This window comes from Gorilla gorilla, chromosome 1, assembly GCF_029281585.2.
Source record: "Gorilla gorilla gorilla isolate KB3781 chromosome 1, NHGRI_mGorGor1-v2.1_pri, whole genome shotgun sequence".
In the NCBI taxonomy this organism is placed as follows: Eukaryota; Metazoa; Chordata; class Mammalia; order Primates; family Hominidae; genus Gorilla; species Gorilla gorilla.
Window position 1 is genome coordinate 192,488,780 of NC_073224.2, and position 21,252 is coordinate 192,510,031.

The window sequence follows — 21,252 nt, forward strand, 5'->3', positions numbered from 1 at the left end:
CTTCAAACTCCAGCCTCCCAGGATGCACCCCTGTCCCCGCCTCCCCTGCCACCTATTGTTCCACAATCATGGACCTCTTCAGGCTTCCTTACTGCCCTGTCAATCACCCCAGCCAGAAACCCAACTCCTTCCTCTCTCTTACGCCCCGCACCAATTGGTCCACCAATCCTGTCAATGCAAATTCCAATGAGCTGCCAAGTCCATCCATGCCCTCACCTCTGTAGCACTGCCTTGCCTGGTCACTACAATCTGCCCTTCACAGGGCAGCCAGGATCTAAGCCCAAGTCTGACCATCTCTCCCTTCTTTAGTCACCCGTGCCTCCTCCCCACAGCCCACAGAAAGGAGAGGAAGTTGGCTCTGTGGCTGGACCGGCCGCTGGGGGCAGTCCACATCTCCAACACACACCATGTGTCCCCTGATAACGCCTTCTGCTCTGTGTCTACCCCATTCTCTGCCGATCCCCGGCTTTGTGCCTCTCCATATGTTATTCCCTCAGCCAGGAATGCCTTGCCCCCACCTGCCTTTCAAGATTCAACTAGGGGCATTGCCTCCTTCAGGAGAGCATCCTGATGCCCAGGTTGGGGCAGACCTTCCCCAACGTGTTCCAGCGCAGCCCAGGGTGACTCTGTTGGGGCCCTCATCTTGCCCTCATCTCACTATGTATCTTGCCATGTGTCTGATCCCTCAGGGTCTCCCCAGAGCTTAGTAAGAGCCTGGCACATAGTGGGTACTCAGAAAAGGTGGGTTTAACTAAGCTGAACATTTTCAGGGAAAAATAAGGGAAAACTGAAGGAGTTGGTAGGTTTATATGTTGAGTCAAGAAATGCCCAGTAAGCTCTGTGTGCCAGGCTCTGCACCATGAATATAGAAATCAGTCACTTCTACAGAATTATGGAGTAGAAGCAAGAGTGATGAAATGACCCAGTACCTGGCAAAGTGCCAGAAACAGACTAAGTATTCAAAAACAACCTGAATGAATTAATAAGTTGAGTACTAGAGGTAAACTCCAGCTGCCTTTACCCCGATGAACCGCTAACCATCTAAGAGTGGCCAATTTTTAATTTCTTTATTAAAAAGTCATGATTGGAAACTCCACCACCCACCATTCTTCTTGACTATAATTTATTCTCGACATGAAAGATAGCCTTTCTGTGTAACCAGAATCCCTCCTGCCCTCTTGGATGCTCAATTCATCTTGTTCTTTCCGGGGATGGGACATTCCTCCCTGTCCAGCTGCCTGCTCTCTCACCTCCCTGCTCCACACAGCTGGATTCCTGTACTTGCTGGGAGGGCCATGAAGAAGGATTGGCTGCCATCTCTTCCTGTAGATATCCTCATGGGACTCAGTTAGGGTAGCAATGAGCCTACCTCAGCTTTCCTGGCCCACTTTCCCACAGGGAGCCCCCATTCTGACAGGAGAGACACAAGCCAGCCCCACCCCTAAGAAGGGGGTGGTAGGAAACCCCAGTCCCTCCCACTCACTGCAGAAGCAAGGGCTGTAGCTGCAGTCACAAATAGAGACGATGGGCCTTGCAGGAGGAGGGAGGGTGAGATGGGTGGGGAGGGCCCCTGCTCATTGTGTTCCGAATGACCCAGACAAGAGGCTTGCCAAGGACCCCTTCCCACTGAAAGAAGCAATCAGGAGAACGACATGCATATTTGCATAACATTTGCATTCAATTTGCTTCTGATTTACATATGTCCCTAGCCAAGGCCCATCTTCTTGGGCAGTTCTCTAGGTAAACATGTACCTCCTGTCCCAGAAAGCACCAGCCTTGTCTCAGCACTTCTCAAGGCTCCTCTCTTAGCCTGCCTAGGTCATCGAGGGCATGGGGTGGGGGCTGGATTCCCAAACAGCAAGCATGCCAGGCTGGCCAGGTCCTGCAGGACACACAGCTATGGAGACAGCCCAGGAAGAGATGGGAGCAGAAGAGAGGTACCTGTCAGTCTCTACATGCTACCTGTTCCCACTCTCGCTCACCATCTGCCCTTCAGCAAAGCACAGGAACAATTAGAACAGGAAGCGGGAAACTCTGAGGTGGAGAAAGCAAGGAAGATTTTATGAAGCAAGTACTTGAGCAAAGTTTTCAAGAAGGAATGGGATGTGAATAGGTAAATGGGGACCACAGTGTTGAGAAAGAGGTCATTCATCCACAGCATGATTTAACTATTTATTCAATAAATTAGGTAGGTAGGTAGATATATGATTGATAGATAGATAGATAGATAGATAGATAGATAGATAGATAGATAGATAGATAGATGCCAGGTGTCATGGCTCACACCTGTAATCCCAACACTTTGGGAGCCTGAGGTGGGAGGATCAATTCAGGTCAGGAGTTCAAGACCAACCTAGGCAACACAGTGAGACCCCATTTCTACAAAAAAATAAAATAAAATAAATAAAAAATGTAAAAGATAGAGACAGATAATAAGTGATTGATAGATAATAGATACATAGGTTACACTGACAGATGATAAATAATTGATAGATAATAGATACATAGATTACATAGATAGATAGATGACAGATGATAAATAATTGAGAGAGAGAGAGATGGATAGATGCTACTGCTAGCCCAGCTCTGTGCTGGGTGCCAGAGATGCAGTGATGGGTTAAGTGTGCTCCCTTCAGCCAATAAGATGGACGAGCAGCAATTAATTAAAATTCAGCGTGGCGAGTGCTATGCAAGAGAGAGGTACATATTGTTGTGGGAGCCCAGAGGAGGGAACTATTAATTCAGCTGGGAAAGGGGACACAGAAAGATGTGAAAGAGACAGTGTCACAAGAGTGGCATGTGAACTGAGTGTCCTGAAGAATAAAAAGAAGGTTGGTGAACAGGAGAAGGTACAAGGAAGAGCGCTCCAGATAGAGGAAATGGTCTGAGACGAGGCATAGAGGTATGGGTGAAATACAAAAGGGCCAGGCAGAAAGGGAGAACTCAAGACTGAGACAATAAGACTAAAGCAAACCAAGCCAAGGGAGACCCTAGTAGAAGGACAATTGCAGAGTCTGGAAAACCCTCTGAGCTTTAAAAAAAAAAAAAAAAAAAAAAAATTAAGTGGTTATAGATGCTTTGTAGAAGGTACCTACAGTGTCAAACGGATGGTTATAAATTGGAAGGTAAGGAGATTGGGAAGGCCACTCAGAGAAATTGGGTAGCTGAGATAAAGAAATGCCGTGAATGATTCCTTGTCTGATATTGGGGAAAAAGAAAAAAAAAAAGAAATGCGATGAAAAGGAAATCATGAAGGATGGATGGATGGATGGATGGATGGATGGATGGATGGATGAAAAATTAGGTTCATTATCTGGTTTATCATTGTTATAAATATTGGGCGAATTGAATCGGTGAGTGGGTGATTGCTGGTGGGTGGATTAGCATATGCAATGGAAGAAAGGAAGAAAGGGAGGGAGGAAAGGAGGGAAGCAGGCAGGAAGGCAGGTACACTGACTGAGAAGCTGAATGTACATGAATGATGACCTTGGTGTGGGAGAGGAACCTGCTCATCTATAAGGAGATCCAGGAAAAGACCTCCAGATTGATAAAGAAGACAATTTCTCACCTTGAGGGAGATATGGAGATGCTATTAATAATAGTAATAGTAATGATGAACATTTACTTTTGAAGATAACTCTTAAATGTACAAAAAAAAATGACTACATACTTGTTTTATTTCAGTGAAAATTGTTATTGTTATTGTTTTGGTTTTCTTTGAGACGGAGTTTCACTCCTGTTGCCCGGGCTGGAGTGTAATGGCACTGTCTCAGCTCACTGCAACCTCCACCTCCCAGGTTGAAGCAATTCTCCTGACTCAGCCTTCCAAGTAGCTGGGATTACAGGCACCCACTACCACACCTGGCTAATTTTTGTATTTTTAGTAGAGATGGGGTTTCACCATGTTGGCCAGGCTGGTCTCTAACTCCTGACCTCAGGTGATCCGCCTGCCTCGGCCTCCCAAAGTGCTGGGATTACAGGCGTGAGCCACCACACCCAGCCATTTCAGTGAAAATTTTTAAAGGTGTGAAACTCAGGTTTGACACTCTATACCCACCTGAGTTGGAAATCATACACATGTAGTGACAAGATTTTCCTACCTGACATTCAGCACACCTGCTAACTCCCGCTCTGGGGAATAGAGTGACAACAGAGTGGAGTATATGACAGAGGTATTGTCCTGAAGAACCTGGGAGCTGTGGTGGCTGTCAGCATGACTCCAGTCACCACCAACAATGATGGCAGAGGTCTAACCCACAGGCACCCACTGGGTCAGGAGGTAGGCAGGGGGAGGAAGGAGTGTGGTGAGTGGTAAGGGTATATGAAAGGAAAAGTGTGGGCACACATGCACACTACACCAAGGCCACACAGAGGTGCCAATCCAGGAAAGCTTGACATGATAAGAGCTTGGCAGAGAGAATCAGGGAAGCTTCCTGGAGGAGGTGAGAACTAGGCTTAGGTGAAGGATAGTGTCTTTGCTAAGACAGGGATACCAGAGGAGGAGTGGTTTGGTGGATGGGAGAAGTAGAAGAGGCCAAAGGGACACAGAGTTGGGAAACAGTGGATTCAATTAGCCCCCTTCTTTCCATCTATTACTCCATCTGTCTAAAAACCTCCCCATCCTTGGAGTTTTAAGGAGCAACTCTGGAAAAACAAGCCCACAGCTCCACCCACATGTCTCCTGCTAGAACTCAAATATCTTTCTGCCTGTTCTGGGCCAGCTCAGCCACCTTCCCCCTCCCCTCTTTCCGCGTTCTCCAGCTGTCATAACTGGAAAGGATTTCTGCCTCCTCTATCCAGAAGAAACAAGGTTAGCTGTGTGACCTTAGTCAAGTCAGAAACTTCTCCGGTATTCAATTCCTTTGCCTATAAAACAAATTTAATAATCCCAGAGGTTTTAATGAGAATGAAATAAAATGCAAACTGTCACCTGTTGTACATTCATTAAAGGTAAACCAACACGATGACATTAAGCTGATTTTTTATGCCCTTCTTTTTGCTCATAGTCACTTTTAATGTTTTTACAATGAATAAGAATTACTTATTTAATAGGGTGGGAAAGCAAAAATTTGAAAATATAAATTATACTTAGGGATTGAGAAAAGTTAGCATTTTAAAATTATAAGGGACATTTCCTGTATTGTTATTTCTTGTGAGGATTCTTAACTATAGGTATTGTTATCATCACTAATTATGGATTATTATTCTCATCTTACAGATGAGGAAATTGAGGCTCAGGAATACTAAGTAACTTGCCCAAACAGGTGTACCCAGTAACTGATGCTGTCAGCACTTAAATCTTTTGTCTCCAACTCTAGTGGCCTTTACATTATAGGACAAACCTGCTTTTGTGTGAAATCTTCCCAATGTTGACCGTGCTTCCATTTAATTTTTTAATTATCATATGTGTCCAATTGTCACAGATCTAAATATATATACAGTAAAACTTCAGCTATCTAGAATGTTTGATTAATGTATTATTCCAAATACCTAAGCTTTTGGATGACTACAGACTTAAGTATCAATTTTAATCATTCTTGGCTGGGCACGGTGGCTCACGCCTGTAATCCCAGCACTTTGGGAGGCTGAGGCAGGTGGATCACGAGGTCAGGAGATGGAGACCATCCTGGCTAAGAGGGTGAAACCCCGTCTCTACTAAAAAATACAAAAAATTAGCTGGGCGTGGTGGTGGGCGCCTGTAGTCCCAGCTACTCAGGAGGCCGAGGCAGGAGGATGGCATGAACCTGGGAGGTGGAGCTTGCAGTGAGCCGAGATCGAGCCACTGCACTCCAGCCTGGGCGACAGAGCGAGACTCCGTCAAAAAAAAAAAAAATGTAATCATTCTTAGAAATTGTTCTTTAAAAATATGATGCTCTTTCTCTAACTTTTTAATCAGGATATACAGAAAGCAGTTTACCCATTTCTTAATGCCTAGGGGCACCCATTCTAGTCCCAGCTCAGCCTGAGTGCATGCAGCCTCATCATATCCCTTCTTTCTCAAACTTCCATTTTCTCAATAATAATAATTAATAATAATACGTTTTATTGTGCGGTTACCACATGCGTTGTTCTAAGCAAGTATTACTTCCATTTTCTCAATAATAATAATTAATAATAATAACTTTTATTACACAGTTACCACGTGCATTGTTCCAAGCAAGCATTAGCTCATGTAACTGTCCTAACCCCTGGCAGGTAGATGTTACTCTGGCTTTGTAGACAAAGCAAGGGAGGCACTGAGAGATTAAATGGCTTGCTCAAGATCACAGAGCTGGCAGGCTGTGGAGCCAGGACTTGAACCCAGGCTGTGCAGCTCTGGCAGTGGGACCAGGTGCTTCTAGCTCTGGCATCCAGGGCCTCATCTTCCAATCCTGAAGAGGAGTCTAGTGGGCACAGATCCCTACCCCCAGATTAGCCAAGACTCTGCAGAAAGAAAGCACACACCCTCCTCCAGAAACTCCATAGAGCCTTTCACAGGCCATAGCAGATGCTTCGTGGAAATTCTTCTTTCTTTTTTTCCCCAGCTTCTAATGGTTGCCACAGCTTAGAAAACTCAAAGATCCTCAACCCTTCCCTGTCTGCCCTCCAGCCCTGCCAGTTCTGAACTTTATACCTTCAGCTTTTTTCTGGCTCTTGACAAGTGGAAAAAAACTCATTCTTAGGATTGGTGTGCATGTGTGTGTGTGTCCCTATTCATAGAAAAAAAATGACATTTGAGGCCCCTCCCCCAACTCCCAGTTTCATAACACCGGAAGAGACAAGGAGCTGGACAGAAACTCCAGGAGGTGGCCACAGACTCCTGCCCACTCACCCCCATCCCACCATGGGCCACACAGCAAATCCTCTGTGGCCCAATCCTTTCCCTTTCCTTTCTGCAGTGAATTACTGTTGTGGCCTCAACTCCAACCTGGAAAATGTTGCATTCCTGCCCACCTTCCAACCTCATCGCCCACAACTCCCTGGCACAAACCCTTTTTTCCAGACAAACCAGGCTCCTCATTGATCTCAACACATGTTTCATGCTTTCCTACCTCTGTGCTTTTGCCCACATGACTTCTTCTCCAGGAATGCCCTCCCTTCTCCTCTTCCTTTCTCCAAATCCTACCATCCTTCAAGGCTCTGCTGGAGACAAGCACCTGACTGAGAACTTACTATGTGGTTGTAGATTCTGGAGATACAGGGGTGAGTGGATAGGGTCCCTGCTCTCAAAATAGTAATTAAAAAGTAATTACCCAATTGCAAGGAGTTCAAAGCCTTCCCTGTTACCCCTTTGCTCACTTTCCCTCTGCCTGAGTGCCTGCTCCATCACTTCCTACAATGCCTGCACAGAGCGGCGCTCAGTAACCATCCATCTCTCCCTTCCACTACCATCTCCACTTGGGAAATTCTCTTAAATCTTTAAGTCCTTCAACCAATGCGCATCTCCTTCAGAGAACCTTCCATAATCCCCTTGTCCTCTAAACTACCCCTCATTGGGCTAGGTGGGCTTCTCTGTGGGCAGCCCTGTGCTGAATCTCATTATTTCACTTTCCACAGTGGGTGTCATCACCAACCCCACAGCCTCAGGGCCTCTGACCTGCAATTTTCCTTCCACTTGTCCCAGTGTGCCATACAAGGACCATCATGTCTGACACATGCCATGCCACAGCAAATCTGGGGGCACTTCAGTGGACCGCCATGATGTGTACAGGATACTTCTGACATTGTAAAAGGCTACTGGTCTGGAAAGTCTCAGTGTTAACTGCACAGATCTAGATGTTTGTGTTGAGCAGTGTCATTCTTATGGTTAAAGCCAGATCATTTTTAACTTTATTTTGCTCAAAATTACTATATTGGATGGTCCTTTGATATTGTTTTAGTAGTTGTTGAATGGGTTGCTTGACAGACAAAACATGGCATGGCAAACAGGTACAGCTTCAACCAGCAAAATTCATCTCTCCATCTACTGCCCCAAAATTTGTTCAGGAATTGGAACAATGAAAAGTCTTCATTAATGACTATTGGTCAAAAATAATCTGGTAAGATACAGAAACTCAGTGTGGAAAGAGGCCAAATCAGTGTAAGGCGGTGTTCTTTGTAGAGTACATTTAAAAGGAAGTGAGAGCTAAATCAAACTCTGTAATTTCAACAAGCACATTATCACAAAGATAATGAGAAGCCAGTCAAAGATGCAATCGTGTCTCAAAACTCTTGGACAAATGATTGGAATTTCCTGAGGTGTTAGCTCCTTCGATGAGGTTACTGCTTGTCCTAATAGGATGGGCAGGTCTCAGTGCTGATGGGGAGTAGGAAAGGCTTTGCTATTGAGCAGAGTAGAGGTATAGTTTAGAGGATGTAATGTGATCTTGCTCCAGCTCACCACACTCTCATATGATGATCCCATGACAGGCAGCTCCAGGAGCAGCCATCTGCCATGCTGAGGATGATCTCCACTCAGCCAATTGCTTTAGAAGCCACTGTCCCAGGTGGCCCAGCACTTGGTCCCACATCAGAAAGACAGGCATCATGGTGTGAGGACTTAACTGTCTGTAGAGGGTCCTCACACCTCTCTGGGGTGTGCTTAGAGCTACATGCAGAATGTTCAAGGCTGATCCAACAGACCTGAAACCATTGTCTCAGATGTCATGAAGGAGCAGAAAGTACCTGAAAGTCACAGCTTACTCTAAGATGGAAGAACTCCCTCCTGCTGCTTCCAGGCACACACCTGTCCAAGGAACCATCACTACAGGCAGGACTTTACATGAGTGAATTCAACATCCAAAAGCTAATCATTGGAATAGAAGCAGGACCACTCACTAGCGCATTAAGAAAGAGATCCTTGTGGAGAATGGAAAGCTGCAGAGGATCATAATTATTAGTAGTAACTATTATCAACATTATTAACTTGAGGAGGAGCGGAAAGATTCACTACATCTTTACAAAAGAAAGTAACTACTCTAGTGACAATTAAATGACTCAAAGCATAGGGATTGGGGCCACTGGAGAACTTGGTCACCTCTGCTTGATAGGAAACTCCTTCCTCAGGTGGGTCTGATTAGGAACACTGAATGTGGTGCATGAGGGAGTTAGCATAACCTAGCCAGACCTAGAAGGGTCTTGCAATAACTTACCAGAGAAAGGTAGAAAAAGAAAAGACATCTGCTTACAATATATAATATATCAAGTTCTTCTGCAGAAAAACAAACACCTCCATGGATACAGTTCACTGGATGATCATAATACCAGTGCAAATGATGCATCTATCCCTATCTTACAAAATTAAAATGGGATCTCTAAAAAGGTAGAAGACAGATGAAGCAAAATCTTGATAATTGTTGCATCTAAGTGGTGGGTATACACGGGGCTCATTGTACTGCTCTTTCTACTTCTACATAGGTTTGAAAATGTTCCTAGGAAACAAACGTTCATTCTGTCGCCCAGGCTGGACTGCGTACTATGATCACAGCTCACTCCGTCTTTGAACTCCTGAGCTCAAGCAATCCTCCCACTTCAGCCCTCCAAGTAGCTGAGACTATAGGTGTGCACCACCATGCCCAGTTAACTTATTTTATTTTTGTAGAGAGGAGGTCTCACTATGTTGCCCAGGCTGGTCTCCCACTCCTGGGCTCAAATGATCCTCCTGTCTCAGCCTCCCAATGTTCTAGGAGTACAGGCTTGAGCCAGGGCACCTGGCCAAGAAATAAATTTCTAAAAAGTGGCCTCAAAAATTCAGAGATACTGCTCCTACTTTTTAAAAACTGTTGAAGCTTTTCTTTGTGATTTAGGTGACTCTTCATTATACCAGACTTGAAACTACCCTCTTTGTGGTATATGCAAAATAAAGATTCTTGTGTGGTTGCAGAAAAGAGAAGGTGGGGGTGAGGTGGGAGGGGAAGAGGGCATGAAAAAGTGAGGGGGCACAGCAGAAAGAGATGAGCTTTCATATGAGCTGGACAGGTTCCCATCCCAGCTCCATCACACTCTAGCTGTGTGATGCTGCGGAGGTGTGTGCTACTCTCTGTGCATCTATTTCTTCTGGAAAGTTAAAATACTGCCCCCCATAGGCTTGTTATGAGGCTATAATTAAGTAATAGATGTTGAATATTCGGCACACAATAAGCACTCAAGAAATCCTGACTATTACTACTTTATAAATATCAGTACTTTAAAAAATAGATACATTCAGGAGATTCTTTGCTTTACAAAAGAATTCACCACAGGGTGCCTTTAAGCCCTCAGCCCTGCCAGTGCATTTTAAACGGGATTGAGTTTGCAAACATCCATTTCTCATGACTTTTTCAGAACGCAGCCAAGGTACTAATGAAGGCAGGCGGATCTACAGCAAGAGCTCCCCGGGCACACTCTCTCAGTCTCAGATCCTGTCCAGCAGGATTCTCTGAAAGATTGGAGACTAAAAACGTTTTCTCTGAAAATCCACAAAAACCCACTGGCTGCCCTCTGGGAAGCCTTTTTTCCATGCATATTTGGAAGGGCTGTGGTATCTCCAGCTATGGGTCCAGGCTTATGAGGACAATAGCAATAGCAATAGGCTAACAACATTACCTGACATTTATTGAGGGCTTCCTATGTGAGAGGTGCTGTGTTAATTCCCATGCATTATCCTGCACAAGGCAATAAAAGCTAATGTCTGCATAACCACAACAAGTGCTTTCAGGTGAAAGAAGTTCTGGTTATTCCTCACAAAAGTCTCACAGGGTATTATGATTAATGTTGTTGTTGTTTCACGTCGAGAAACTGAGGCACAGAGTAGAAAAGTCATTTGCCGAAGGTTACCCACTGTAAATGATGGGTTATTTAGAACCCGTCTGGCTCTGAAGCCCACCCTGTTACAGACTCCCTGCTCCCCATCGCATACCCCCTCCCCAGCAGCACTAGATCCAGCAGAGAGAGGACTATAGGGCAGAGGGTCCCTGCGGGAGGCGCTACCCCTCCCTCTATACCCTCCCCATCTCACTTAGCCCTCCACAAGCTGTTGTCAATTGCACTGAAGTATTTACAGCAACCAGCAACCGCTGACACCTCTGCCCACGTGGGCTATAATTTGATGCTCAAGTTGTTAAACAGCAGCTTTCGAGCGCTGAGCTCTTCATACATGAGTGTCTCTCCCAAGAGCCAGGCTAGCTGCCTCTCTACTGTTCCTGAAGGCTTGCACACTGCTGCTGGCCCCAGGCATGCACACATGTGCACACATGCCAAATGCACCATCACACACAGACATCTTCACACACACCATCACCATCACACAACAATCCCAATTTGCTGTTGAGGACACAGCCACCAACACACGATATGTATCACAGACTCCCAGACTCACCTAGTTCACACCCCTCTTGTCGTCACCACGTGAGACACTACAGAGATAATGGCCGTAGATACTCTGTGTAGAGCAGTATTCACGAGTGAGTGATTGCTAGTAATGCCCATCCCAAACAGAGTCCCAGGAAGTATACTCTTCCCGCATAATTATCTATCAGAAAATTACCCACACGCTCAACTCTGCATTAGGGTAACCAGATAAACACTACATATATTTTTTCATTTCCTTGTGCTAAATGTAGCTTTCACTTGGATGCATTGCATTTGTATGTGGCTTCCATCCTGGTATACCTACCTGAACCCCTGACTCCTTATCTATTTGCCAGGGCCTGTACGTGTTGTGGGATGGGGGTCGGAGATTGTGGTGTACATGTGCTCAAACACCAATACATGCCTCTGTGTGTCTGTTTGCACAGAGCAGATCCAGCAATTTGTTGATGGTCCTCTCCCCAGGGAGTCTCTGCGGAGTAAAACTGCCCTCTGCATAACTATCCAAGAGCAAACACATCCCTAAACCAGATTCCAGCCACACACCCCCACCCCATATATAGCAATGGGGGGTCAGAAAGAAGAGAGAAAGCAGAGAATAAGGAAGGAGAATGAGAGGGGGTAAGGGCCATGCAGGCAGAGGAAGAAACTGGGGTCCATCCACCCAGGAGAGAACAAGTTCAGGAACATGTGCAGTCACTGTGAAGATGGCCCAGAGGCTGGGCGCAGCAGCTCACGCCTGTAATCCCCAGCACTTTGGGAGGCCAAGGTGGGCGGATCACCTGAGATCAGGAGTTCAAGTCAGGCCTGGCCAAAATGGTGAAACCCCATCTTTACTAAAAATACAAATATTAGCTGGGCGTGGTGGCAGATGCCTGTAATCCCAGCTACTCGGGAGGCTGAGGCAGGAGAATCGCTTGAACCCAGGAGGCAGAGGTTGCAGTGAGCCGAGATCGCACCACTGCACTCCAGCCCAGGCAACAGAGCAAGACTCCATGTCCGTCTTAAAAAAAAAAAAATGGCCCAGAGTTGACCAGCTGAGGGTCTGAGGAGGATGCAGGTTTCCAGCCCCTCTGGGACCCTCCTGGATCCCCTGCTCTGTGAGGTGCTTTGGAAATGGTGCCTAGGAGGCTCCGTGGGGTGCAGGCAACAGAGTGAGCCCCAGCTGAAGAAGCCCTGCACATCCGTTTTCCTATGGAGGTTTGGGACTGTGCAAGACAAGGAGATTCAGACTAGGCACAGAGATAGGCTAGAAAGATAAATGGGGAAAGAAAGAGCAGGAATAGCAAAGGAGGGGAAAAGAATGTCTGAATAGGATGGATGGGAAGATTCAAGCCCAAGGCAGATTCAGAGCTACGCTCAGAGATAAACGACAGTAACTGTTTCGCACTGCAACAGCCATCGATGGAAGGACTCAGGGCAGAGGGATCTCTGCTGCAGCTTTAGCAGGCCACTGATAAAAGGCAGGTCCAGCCGGGCTCGGTGGCTCACGCCTGTAATCCTAGCACTTTGGGAGGCCGAGACGGGTGGATCACGAGGTCAGGAGATCGAGACCATCTTGGCTAACACGGTGAAACCCCATTTCTACTAAAAATACAAAAAATTAGCCGGGCATGTTGGTAGGCGCCTGTAGTCCCAGCTACTCGGGAGGCTGAGGCAGGAGAATGGCGTGAACCTGGGAGGCGGAGCTTGCAGTGAGCCGAGATCGCGCCACTGCACTCCAACCTGGGGGACACAGCGAGACTCCGTCTCAAAAAAAAAAAAAAAAAAAAAAAGGCAGGTCCTGCCCTGTGACCCTCTCAGCAGTTCGGGACAGGAACCATCCCAGGGGCCTACAGCAGCAGAGCAGGAGAGGAGTGAGCATACCTCCCAGAAGACCTGCAAAAGGATCTGACTGGGCTCCCCAGGACAAGCAGGAAGCCAAGGGGAGAGAATAAAAAGCAAACCTCTGAGTGGGGATTGGGGAGCACCTGGACCCATGGATTCAGAAGTTCAAGTTCTGATGCTATTTATGGTGCAAACCCACAGCAGCCACAGAACTTCACCAAGTCTCATCTGGAAAATAGTGGCTACAAGTGCCCATCTCAAGGCACTGTGAGGACTCAATAAGGCAATACGGGTAGAAATGCTTTCTAGCAATTTCTGTGCATCTCCTTGTTAATCAAGATTGCCAGGAGGGGCCGTGTGCAGTGGCTCATGCCTGTAATCCCAGCACTTTGGGAGGCCAACGTGGGTCAATTGCATGAGCCCAGGAGTTCAAGACCAGCCTGGGCAACATGGTGAATCCCCATCTCTACAAAAAAATACAAAAATTAGCTGGGCGTGGTGGTACATACCTGTGATCTCAGCTACCCGGGAGGCTGAGGTGGGAGGATCGCCTGAACCTGGGGAGGTTGAGGCTGCAGTGAGCTATGAATGCGCCACTGCACTCTAGCCTGGGTGACAGAGTAAGACAGACCCTGTCTCAAGAAAAAAAAGATTGCCACCCAGGAGGGGAGAAGTCACAAGTCACAGGGTGGAAATGACAGTGAGTAGCTCTCCATCAACATGGAGATTCTATTATTATTAATACTTATATATGCTTATGTGTCCTGCCTAATTCCACAAATGAGTTCATTCCAGATATAAATGTGATCAGGCAGTATTTGAGTATTTGTCTTTCTGTGTCCACCTTATTTCCCTTAACATAGTGTTCTCCAGATTCATCCATGTTGTCGCAAATGACAGGATTTCACTCTTTTTCATGACTGAATAGTATTCCATTCTGTATTTATACCATATTTTCTGTGTGTGTGTGTGTGTGTGTGTGTGTGTGTGTGTGTGTGTGTGTGTGTGTGTGTGTTTTGAGACAGTCTTACTCTGTTGCCCAGGCTGGAGTGCAGTGGTGCGATCTTGGCTCACTGCAACCTCCACCTCCCAGGTTCAAATGATTCTCGTGCCTCAGTCTCCCAAGTAGTTTGGACTACAGGTGCACGCCACCATGCCTGGCTGCTTTTGTATTTTTAGTAGAGAAGGGTTTCACCATGTTGGCCAGGCTGATCTCGAATTCCTGACCTCAGGTGATCCGCCTGCCTCGGCCTCCGAAAGTGCTGGGATTGCAGGCGTGAGCCACCGTGCCCAGCCAATACCATATTTTCTTTATCCATTCATTCATTGTTGGACACTTAGATTGATTCCATATCTTGACTATTGTGAATAATGCTGCAATAAACATGGGGATGCAGATATCTCTTCAGCATATTGATTTCATTTCCTTTGGATGTATACCCAGTAGTAGGATTGCTGTATCATATGGTAGCTGGATTTTTAATTTTTTGAGGAACCTCCATACCGTTTTCCGTAATGTTGTACTCCACAAAGGATTTGAGTTGGCTGAGAGGGAAAGATTATTGACAGACTGGCCAGGCGCGATGGATCACACCTATAATCCCAGCACTTTGGGAGGCCAAGGCAGGTGGATGATGAGGTCAGGAGATCGAGACCATCCTGGCTAACATGGTGAAACCCAGTCTCTACTAAAAAAAATACAAAAAATTAGCTAGGCATGGTGGTGGGTGCCTGTAGTCCCAGCTACTTGGGAGCCTGAGGCAGAAGAATGGCATGAACCCAGGAGGCGGAGCTTGCAGTGAGCCGAGATTGCGCCACTGCACTCCAGCCCGGGGGACAGAGCCAGACTCCGTCTCAAAAAAAAAAAGATTACTCACAGACTCTCTGAAGGACAGATGGATAGACAGAGGAATGAGGACAGAGGCAACAAGAGGGAAAGAGATATCCAGGGAAAGATCATCATTCATTCAGATGTTCAATGCAACATTTATTTAATGAGCACCTATTATGTGTCAGGTACTGTTTAAGTCCTGGTTATGATCAGGGAATTCAGGTGAGTTTACCCAGATTAAAGCTATGGCAAATGTGACTTGATTCCTCTTCCTTCCACACACACTCATGTGAGCCTCTTTCATGCACCCATGTGCTACCATTCTCAAAGAGGATCATTTCCATTGGAATCTGGTGACAAGAACGAGGTGGAGATGGAAAAGCGTTGTCTATGGAGCAGGTCTCCATCTGGGGATCCCACAGCCTGCTGGGAAGGCTGTTCTGAGTAACCTCTCTTCATAGGGTAGTACATGGGATGTGTAGGAGCCAGAGAGGGGAGAGGTGTACTTGGCTCTTGGCTCTAGGAGCCACTCAGCACAAATCAGAGCCCAGACATCTGTGTGCCACTTGAACTGGACTTACTAGACTTGAAATATCTCTGTCTTCCTCTCTCCTTTTCAAGACATCATGATGTCCTCTGTGTTTGTCAACAAAGCTAGTCCGTCTCTCACCTGGATCTTTTTTTTTTATCTTTTTTTTTTTCTTGAGACGGAGTCTCACTCTGTCACCCAGGCTGGAGTGCAGTGGCGTGGTCTTGGCTCACTGCAACCTCCGCCTCCTGGGTTCAAGCGATTCTCTGGCCTCGGCCTCCTAAGTAGCTGGGACTACAGGAGTGTGCCACCACACCCCGCTAATTTTTGTATTTTTAGTAGAGACGGGGTTTCACTATATTGGCCAGGCTGGCCTCAAACTCCTGACATTGTGATCCACCCACCTCGGCCTCCCAAAGTGCTGGGATTACAGGCGTGAGCCACCATGCCCGGCCTATCTGGATCTTTAAAACACTGAATGGGGCCAGGCGCAGTGGCTCACACCGGTAATCTCAGCACTTTGGGAGGCCAAGGCAGGTAGATTACCTAAGGTCAGGAGTTCAAGACCAGCCTGGCCAACATGGCAAAACCCCGTCTCTACTAAAAATACAAAAATTTGCCAGGTGTGGTGACATGCACCTGTGACCTCAGCTACTCAGGAGGCTGAGGCAGGAGGATTGCTTGAACTCGGAAGATGAAGGTTCCAGTGAGCTGAGATCGCGCCACTGCACTCCCACTTGGGTGACAGAGCAAGACTCCATCTCAGAAAAAAAACAAAACAAAAACAACAATAAAAAAAAAGAAACACTGAATGGAACAGAAGACTCAAGGAGACTCTACATGGCAGTCAATGTTGCACAGTCATCAAACCCCATTTCCCTTTCCTCCTGCACATACAGCAAGACTTCATTTCTCACTCTCCCTTACAGTTAGGTGGAGCCAAATGACTGGTTCTGGCCAAGGAATGTGGTCAGAAGTGACACTTGCCACCTGCACAAATTTTTTTTTTTTTGAGACAGAGTTTCACTCTTGTTGTCCAGGCTGGAGTGCAATGGTGCAATCTCAGCTCACTGAAACCTCCACCTCCCAGGTTCAAGCAATTCTCCTGTCTCAGCCTCCCGAATAGCTGGAATTACAGGTGCATGCCACCATACCTGGCTAATTTTTGTATTTTCAGTAGGGGCAGGGTTTCATCATATTGGTCAGGCTGGCCTCGAACTCCTGACCTCGGGCGATCTGCCCGCCTCGGCCTCCCAAAGTACTCGGATTACAGGCATGAGCCATCATGCCTGGCTGTCACAAAATTTTTAAATGATTTTGATAATTTAATCTCAATATAATTGGCTTATTTCATAGTCCTGTAAATTTGATTTCATGCATTAAAAAATCTTTATTTTTAGGTATCCATAAGCTGATCATTAATCTACCTAAGGGGGTCCATGGTACAAAAAATAATAATAATAATAAGAGCACTTCCCCTAGAGAATGATGGAACCCCTAGATGGAAGGCCATTTGGTCTCTGAGTGACTATGTAGAACAAAGCTTCCCCCCATCTCACTACCACCACCAGTGATCCAATATTTAGACTACGAGATGAGTGAAAAACAACCTTTATTTGTTCAACAACTGAGACCTTGAGGACCATTTATAATGCAGAGGGATTCTATTATATGACTACGGGAAGAGTACACGGAAGACCTCTCAGCTTAAATTAACTTTGAACTCACTCAGCTCTCCCAAATGCCCTCGCTCATAAAGGATGAAATGCCCTAGATGTCTTCCCCTCACACCCAACCTTCTACAGTCCAAATTCTCCCCAACTTTCAAGGCCCAATTCAAATGCCACTTCCTCCAGGAGGTCTCCTGTGCCTGCTCTCCACTCACAAAATGTATCGCCCCTGAATTGAAGCACCAAGAGCTATTAACTTCAGACTATGAGCTTTCCCAGGGAAGAAAGTTGCATAAATTCCCTTCCTGTCCCCAAACCTACACCCCACACCCACAGTGGGCCTCTTCCAGGGATACCCAGCCATAGTAGGATCAGTAAATGTTGTATGGGAGGCAAGAGGGTAGTCAGAAAATGGTTTGATTCAGCTCTATCCCCCAACAGCCTGGCCCAGGTCCCCACAGATTATGTGTGTTTAAGGAGAATGTATGATACAAGCCAGGCTGGGGAAGTACTAGTGTTTTCCCACATTAGGGCCTCAATCTCCCTTCTCTAAAACTACCTCCACCCAGGCTGGATTTTCAACCAATGTATATCATCCTCCAGGTCTTTGTAGTTTTGGTAGCCAGACAAGGCTAGAAGTCATGAAGGGGTTAAAAGAAACATGGGTCCTCTCCAACCCTGGAGAATGATACCTCCTCAGGGGTCCCAGGCAGAGTCAGCCTCTTTGTCCCACACCCTTGAAAGCCACTCCCTCTGCTCAACCCCTCCCTTCTTCTCCCGCCTCCGCCCTATCCCCAACAAGCACTTGGAGCCTCTGTCCTTGGGCTGGGAGCACTCATCTTCTCTGTGCAGCTCTAGAGAGCTGGGGCCTGCTCCCTGGACAGCTGCTGCACCATGGGAGTGCAGGGATGGTGGGGAGACAGCTCTCTAGCCCCCTCCCTCAAGGTATGACTCCTCCAGTCCAAGCTCCTTTTGTCTTGAGAACGGAGGTGCCCCGAGCTTGAGTACAGGCTGCCTCTCTCCCTTTGGGTTATCTTGCAACACTGGGGCTCAGGGGCCCCCGGGCACTGCTGTCCTGGACACTGTTCCCCCACTCCCCCTTCCCCACCACACCAGGCACCAGAGATCATTATTGCTCTATGAAGGGGCATATTTCTGAATCACATTAACTCCACTTGTCTTTGGGCAATGCAACACATTTTTGGGGCCCTTCTACACATGCAGTTGATTCATTCTTTCATGTTCCAGGCCTTGTGCTGTGTACTGGAAAAGATGAGGGAGGGGGAACAGCAAGCAGAAAATAATACATCACAGTAAGTTCTTTAAAAGTATGAAAAGTCTTAGGATTGGGAGGCTGATGTGTGAGGATTGCTTGAGCCCAGGTGTTTGAAACCAGCTTGGGCAACATAAGGAGACTCCCATTTCTACAAATAAATAATTAGCCATGCGTGGTGGCTAGCCTGTAGACCTGGCTACTCAGGAGGCTGAGATGGGAGGATCGCTTGAGCCCGAGAAATCAAGGCTGTAGTGAGCCATAATCATGCCACTGCACTCTAGCCTGGGTGACACAGCAAGACCCGGTCTCCAAAAAAAGAAAAAAAAAAGTCTGTGGGAGTGGGGAGATGCTAGTGAAGGCTTGGTGGGGGAGGTGGCCCTGAGTAGGGAGTGAACCAGGTAGAAAGTGGAAGAAGGAACAATCAGATAATCAGACCCATGAACCACAGAATCACTCTGGCTGTTGGGCTCATTAAAGAGTAGTCTCCTAGAATTATTCTTTTAATCAACAACTATTTATTGCACCAGACAGCATGCTGGATAGAGATATCAGTGTGACTGTGGCCTTCAGTGAAAAAGAAAGAGAGAGGGAGAGAGAGAGAGATCTCAGAACTGAAGCCATCTCATATCCCAAAGCCAGCCTGGCTTCCACACCCTGGTCTTGAGGGGCAGACTGCCTCTTCCAAATCCAAGGACCTAGGGAGAGGAAGCTGCTCTGGGTGCTGCAATGAAGGGTGAATCCCTCCTGGTGATATTGGAGGAGGGCTGCTCAAATGGAAATCTGTGATGGATGATGACACACTGGGAGGGGCTCCTGGCTCCCTATAGCTGCCATGACCAGCAAGTCCAGTGGTCAGAGGTCTGTTGACTGAAATCGGAGTCAAACAGGATCAAGTATGGGGTGACGAGTTCTCCCCACAGCAGGCTCCAGAGCTGGGGAGGAATCCCCACCCCATGACATCCTTCAGCTATTCTCTCTCAAGGCCGTCGGCATTCTTCCCTCTGCGCCCATATTACAGCTTTAATTCCACATGCATTTGTGTTTCTTTCTCTCCTCCACTAGATTGTCACCATCCTGAGGACAGGAACCACATCGGTTTTGTTCACCACTGTATCCCCAGTGTAGAGGAGAGGACCAGGCACAAAGTGAGTAATAAAAGAATGGTGAAATGAATTGAGACTGACAAGGACATTCCAGCAGATGAGGGCAGTCTGGTGATAAGTTCATTTCATTTTACAGAGAGGGAGAGTAGGCCCAGGAAGATGGAGTGGTGCAAAAATAAAGCCGCCTACATATGTGGAGAGGGTGTGGGTGTGGCAAGGCCGGGCTCTGGGGTCAGGAGCACAGACAACAGAAAAGTACTCACAGTCCTGGCCCCCAGGATGCCCCAGCCTCCATAAAATCAGTTCCCTCCCCACAACTCAGCCACCTCCACCTTGAGGTTGTGAACTCCTCCTCCCAGAGGTGCAGGGTGTGCCCAGCCATGGCAGGCTTCTCTCCAACCAGGTGTCCCAGAACTGCCCCCAAAGGGCTAGGGGGAGAGGAATAAAGCAGCTACCAGTTTGGGGGTGGAATAGGGCATCCCTGCTGCGGCGCAAGAGCTACAGGGACCATAACAAGGACTGCAAGCCTTAGCACCTAATCTGTGCAGGATAAGCCTTAAGAGTGAGCGCACAAAGCCAATCTTGGTAGCGCAAGCACATCCCGGTTAGCACAGGATCTGCCTCTGTCAGTTTAAGGTCATCTCTGTTAGCACACGGTCAGACCCACTCAAAGCAGGGTCACCCCCGGTGGTATAGGGTCATCCCTTTTTAGCGCTGGGTCGTCCCGCATAGGAGCAAGATCGTCCTAGTTTGGAGAGTCAGCCTCTAACGGAGGGTCAGCGCAGAGCGGGGCGGGGTGGCCGGGTGAGCGGAGCGTAGGGTAGTCTCTGCCAGCCAGGGTCAGCGGAGGGTAAGCTCCCGGTACTTTGGGGCCAGCGGCGCCCCCAAGTGGCTGGGCCCGGCCTGCGCTCAGGATCCGGTGTCAGGGAGGCTTTCAGGAATCTCGGTCCGGAGCCCTCCACCCTGGCTTCGCTCGCTCGAACTGGGAGCCTCGCCAACCCAGTCCCGGGCCTCGCTCTTCAGAAATTTCTTCTGCTTCTGAATATTCTTTGTACGCATGTTTGAGACTTTTTCTGTTCACAGGATGCAATTTGGGTGCGCGATTGCATCTGAGACCCAGAATCCGAGATGTAGGCAGAGAGGAGAACTTCGACTGGAAAACTGGAGCCCCAGCTCTAGGGTAAGCGGCAACAGAGCCCGCCCCTCCCCATTCCCTTCGCGTCTCCATCCTCAGACACTCACTCGGCGGACTTGTCTCTGAGAGCTCCGGTCCCGGCTCCCAGGCTTCGAGTACTCCCAGCTACAACCCCACAAAAGCAAGTTCTTTAGTTTGGCCTGGGCGGGGACTTTTAGGGAGGGAGCCAAGCCACAGCCCCCTCCCCACTCAGGCTTTGGGAACGTTCTGACCCACTCCCCCACATAGACAGGTTACAGCCCTCCAGCTCCTGTGGGGTGCCCTGCCTCTCCCCACTACCCAGCACTCATCCGGGCAAGGCTTCCCAGAAAGAAGGCTGGGTGGCTCAGGGTGAACAGAGAGGAGTAAAAAGGAGCTGGGTTAGAGGCTCCCTTTTCCATTTTGTGCCACCCTATCTCAGTGCCACGGGAGACACAATGGGATGGGCTGAGCTCTGCCAGCTTCAGGCAGCGACTCACCTTCAACCTCATCCACATTCCCCCTTCTCCCCAAAGGAGGTACATTTATGCAAACCGGC

The 21,252-nt window shown here is 47.6% G+C and overlaps 1 long non-coding RNA gene across 1 annotated transcript; it reads left to right on the forward strand.

Annotated features, from left to right (window-relative positions):
• Positions 1 to 19,510: 19,510 nt before the first annotated feature.
• Positions 19,511 to 21,252, forward strand: LOC129524027 (uncharacterized). The gene is made up of 3 exons (XR_008667669.1): positions 19,511 to 19,582; positions 20,624 to 20,720; positions 21,230 to 21,252. It is a non-coding gene; the product is annotated as an uncharacterized lncRNA (long non-coding RNA).